Source organism: Petaurus breviceps, unplaced genomic scaffold, assembly GCF_028583685.1.
Source record: "Petaurus breviceps papuanus isolate PSGF00001 unplaced genomic scaffold, PetGlider_PUasm1.0 138, whole genome shotgun sequence".
Lineage (NCBI taxonomy): Eukaryota > Metazoa > Chordata > Mammalia > Diprotodontia > Petauridae > Petaurus > Petaurus breviceps.
In genome coordinates this window covers 25334143-25339314 of record NW_027185694.1, presented here as the reverse complement: position 1 = coordinate 25339314, position 5172 = coordinate 25334143, and the positions used below count along the sequence as shown (strand labels likewise).

General features: G+C 45.6%; 1 protein-coding gene across 1 annotated transcript in view; it reads left to right on the top strand.

The window, feature by feature from the left end:
• The first annotated feature begins 662 nt into the window (after positions 1-662).
• The window catches only part of LOC138177415 (lipase maturation factor 1-like), a 618163-nt gene continuing 613653 nt past the window's right edge, over positions 663-5172 (top strand). Inside the window, exon 1 of the mRNA XM_069108612.1 lies at positions 663-668. The gene's annotated coding sequence lies outside the window, so the exon portion shown is untranslated. The remainder of the gene's footprint in view (positions 669-5172) is intronic.

Below are 5172 nucleotides of genomic sequence, written 5' to 3'. Positions count from 1 at the left end.
CCCCAAGAATAAAGGGGAACTCAGCACTGGGCACCCTTCTCCCGCCCAAGAAAATCCAGCACACACAGACACCATTGTAGCCCGGGCCAAGCTGACAGCCAGTTCGGCAGGTGGCCTGCCTCTGCCTTGTTGAGTTAAAGCCTGTGCTGCCCACCATGCTGGGCAGAAGAGGAGACAACAGCAGAATAGTTAGCATGGCAGCCCAGGGAGGGAAATGAGGTGGGGGGAGGAGATGGGAGAGGAGGGAGAGAGAAGGGGGAGGGGAGGAGGAGAAAGGAGGGGAAGGGAAGGAAATAAGGAGGGGGAGGGGAGGGGGAGGGGAGGGGGAGAAAGGAGGAGAAGGAGAGGGGAGAATAAGGGGAGGGGGAAGGAGATGGAGGAGGGGAGGGGAGGGTGAGAAGATCAGGGAGGGGAGGGGTAAGGAAATGAGGGGAAAAACAGGACCCTGGCTCAGGCACAGAGATGACGGAATGAAAGAAGATTATTCTCCACATCACCAACCCCCCGCCCCAAAGCCTAGCCCAGCAACTGTCAGGGGAACCATGGCCAACATCTGGCCCTACCATACTCAATGCTACAGCTGCATGCCAGACTGAAGCAGGTGCCAGTAGTGTGTGTGTGTGATGGGTCCTGTAGGGCTAAGGGACTGTTGGGGAGTACATGGGGGGGTGCTTTAAAGAGGACAGAGAGGAGAGGAGAGGCCAGTTTCCAAAGATATAAAAACTAACTGCCAGATCATTGCCATTTATTGTTGGCCAGTTGTTTTCAATCAAGTCTGACTTTTTGTGACCCTATTTGGGGTTTTCTTGGCAAAGATGGTGGAGTTGTTTGCCATTTCCTTCTCCAGCTCATTTTACAGATAAAAAAAACTGAGGCCAGTAGGGTTAAATGACTTGCCCAGGGTCACAGAGCTGCATCTGAATTCACAAAGATGAGTCTTCCTGACTCCAAGTCTGCTGTTCTATCCACTGTACCACCTAGCTGCCCAGATCTTTGCCTAGAGACTCATAATAGTAACTACTATTTTGACAGTTTATTAAAAGTTCACAACATGCTTTCTTACCAGGAACCCCATATGGTAGAGAGTAAAAATATCATTATCCCCATTTTACAGATGACAAACTAAGACTCATAAAACTGTAATAAGGTGCCTGTAGTTAAATCAGTTAGTATCTATCAGAGGCAGGATTCAGACCAAAGTCTCCTGACTCCAAGATCAACAGTAATCTCTCCACTACACTACATTCTAAGCCCCAATGCTAAAATCTATATAAAATCAATATAAATCAATAAGCATTTATTAAGCACCCCTGTGTGTGCCCAATCCTTTGCTCTGCTAGCAGAAGACAGAAGAAGATGCAGCCCCCACCATCAGCAGGGCTTATCTCCTAGCCAGAGAAACACAATGGTGATAAATGGCATGATACAGAAATAAGATTTCTTCAATATTTAAAGAGATATGAGTTAAGCAGTAGGGATATCTCCCTCCACTTGTCCAGGTTACAATGTCATCCATACTTTAGGACAGCATTTTGTGAATTTCTGTAGACAAAAAAATAAAAATTAAAAAAAATCCATCACCTGATAGCCAACACAGTAAGGGCAGCAAAAAGCATTATATTACTTTAAAGTTTACAAGATCTTTTACATGTGCTATCTAATTTTATCCTCACTACAGCCTTGTGAGGTAGGTGCTATTATTATCCTCATTTTATAGATAAGGTAACTGAGACAAAGTGACTTGCCCAAGGTCATAAAAGTAGTGAATGTCTGAGACAGGATATGAATTCATGTCTTCCTGACTCCGAGTCCAATACTCTATGCACTGTGCCACCTCACTGCCAGGTAAGAGAGGCAAAGCTGCCTTATAAATTAGAAAACTCTATACAAGAGATAGACCATCCGCTGGGTTCCCATGGCCTCAAACTGAACCCCAACCCAAAACCAGGTTGATTCATGATCTCTAATTCTGGTCATTGATCAACCATCTTGAAAACATGTGCTATTGATCACAAAGGGGATGGAGAGGAGAGTATAGATGATAACTCAAAGGAGCCCTTCTCTACTACTGATGACTCAGCTCAATATGTATCCTGGCATATTGTTATTATTAGTTAATTCAGTTATCCATATTGCGCTATTCACTTTGTGAATTATCCAATAACAAACTTTTAATACCAGACTGGATCCCACAGCCATACAACATGCCCTCGCACAACTCTTCCATACCACAAAGCCAGCATATACTCAGGGGTCCAGCAGACCTTAATTTAGAAAAACCTAGGTCACTCACTGCACCCTGCAGGGTCACCACACTGCATCATCATCAGTCTTCTTGACCTTTGTCTTCAGACTTCAATGGCTCTAAAGGAGAGAGTGAAGCTGACAACTTTGCACAGCTCTGCCCCACTTATATCCAATTCATGCACAAGTAAAACATCACCCTCATGATGTCATTGGTCCTCTTCCAGAATGATGGATGTAAAACAACAACAAAGTCCAGCTTTAAAATGGCTTGATGGGGACCATATGCCTATTTGTAAAAACATCATCTAGTAGAACCTTCCAAAGTCAAATAGAAATGAACTGTATATTGACACAGTGAGGGAGCTTAGAGACAGGGGTCTCTCCACACCCTCCATGACAGAGGCCTAGCAGTGCAGAAGTGCGGGCACAAGCATGGTGGGGAATGAGCAGAGAGGTAGGGCCAGCTGTTCCCATTCATCACCACTGAGGGAGTTATCAGATGGTCTGTGGTCAGTGAAGACAAGCTGATGGATTCTAGGAGAGTCAGAGCATTTGTTAAATCCTCAGGGTGCTTTTCATAAGCAGCAGACTAGGGTGCCTTTGAGGATACCTTGGGGAACTGCTGAATTCTCAGTGGTTTGGGTTGCCTATTGCTCTATTTCCTTTTTTTGTGAGATTGTATGTCTATTTCACTGGAATTTCTACTCATGGGATTAAAATTTCAGGGAGCTGATGATCCATTCTGTGTATTTTCTGGAGAAAATAAATCTATAGGGAGAAATTGCACTAATGTTTGAATGTCTGCAATTAACAGGATCAAGTCAGGGACATATCCCAGGTGGTCACATTCACATGGGAATATCAGCCAGGAGTATGCTGGTGAATGTTTAACAACCAGCTCTCAAAAAAATGTACAGGTGACACACTTTTAAGTTTAATAAGCATCATTACATTTTCTCCATCACTTTCTTAAGTCTAGAGAATCAAGAAAACAATAAATCAAGTTCTGATTTGAAGCATTCAGAGATTTCCAAAGTACAAATGCTTACACTGAAAATTTAACAGCCAGGTCTCCAGGAGCTGATTTAAGCTAGCTCCAGCACTCTCCCAGAATCAATCTTTGATGGCACCTGGCCCCAGGGTCTACTGGGTGAGAGTGTGCCCAAGAGTATCTATCCCACTTCCTACAGATTAAGTTGTTGAACTGGGAAGGGAGGCTAATACACAGAAACTCAGCTGTGCTTGGCTGTGGTAGCCATGCTCTCTCTCCTAAGGGTAATCCCTGAGATTAGGAAAGGGACTAGATCATCATGAGCCCCTTCTTGTGGCCTCTCATCCATAGCTGCTGACACAGGCAGCCATACTTGGCTGCTCCTCTGGACCTGGACCCATCAAGGGAAGGAGGACACCTGAAGCAGACTAGCTTCTTCCACAGAGGCCCCCTTGCCTTTGAAACCCCCTTTCTTCCCATCCAAAGCTATCCAAGTTTAGGCCTCCCTGCTGCACATGGCTGGAGTTGATGCCTTCCCCCAGCTGGCAGGGAACAAACCAGGGTGGGGCGGATCCTGGGCTGCCTTTGGCATCTTGTTCTCTCCTTCTGCCTTGAGGCCCATAGAATGGGCACATCTCCCCAGAACCTAGCACAGACTGTATTGCAGCCTGCAGGAAGTTTCTGCCAGTTACCTTGCTCAGCACTAAGCTTCTTAATCTTTTAGGTATAGTCTCTCTGATCTGAGGCTCTCAGAAGTGGAGAGGAGTGGAGATCTGCAGATCACCCTTGTCCTTGGTCCAGTTCTCTCTCTATCAACCCTGGCAGGGCCCCCAACCTCATGTTTTCATGGGTCTAATGAACACAAGCCTAGCTTTAAACCACCTCCTACTCTCTGCTCCAGTTAACAGCAAGCAGCAGCCCCAGCTGGCTAAGGACATCTGTGTGTGAGGGGTTTCAAGTCACCAGAGCAGGGCCAACCCAAGGCACAACAAATCGCTTCTCCTTTGACAAAGACAGGGGTTAATCTACTTCACTGCAGCTTATCCAAATCCCCTTGATGACTTTACAAGGGGGCAGGGGGGACTCACATGGGAATCCCCCCACACACACTTCTTTCCAATACTCTAGCCAGGAGAATATTCTGCACTGAACTGACAACCCCAGGGTTCCCCCCACAGAACTTCAGGGGAAGGGAAACTCCTGCCCAGTCCAGACATTAGCTGACCACCCGGCATTGACTGGAAAGGGAAGGGGAGACACCAAGAAAGGCATGTGCGATTACAATGGGTTTAAGTGGACTCCGGTAGTGGTATGCTGTGTGTATGTGTGTGTTTTTGACTGCCATGTGGTGGCCCAGTTGTTCTTAGAAACAAAAGGTTTGAATTAATGGTATTTTAATGTACAGGATATGACAGAAATGAGATGCAGAAACAGTTGGCTTGAACAGCAGGATTCGAGTCAAAATAAAATTTGGCCCTCAGCCTACCGAGTTCCTCTGGGATGCCCAAGAGGGGTGTGAACATTAAGTCATACAGCAATTAGACTCTCAATCAGGCAATGGCTCTAGCCTCTCATGGCTCCAGCACCCACCGTCTCAGCCATCTTCCTTCAATGGTCTTATTAAGGCTATCTGGATCACCAGATCAACACATAACAGCTTGCTCCACAAGGCTCTGTACTAACTATGCTAGCAAAAAAAAAATGGAAACAAAATGGATTCAAAACCCTCTCTCTCTTGTTTACTAACTGGTTGACTTTAACTGGGCAATTCATTTAATTTCCCTGAGTCTCGGCTCTTTCTCTATAAAATAGAAACAATGATACTTCTAGGGCCTACTTCTCATGGTTGTTGGCAGGTAAATTATAAAAATTATAGAAATTGCAATGGTGTGTGTGTGTGTGTGTAGAGGGAGAGGGAGAGGGAGAGAGAGGGA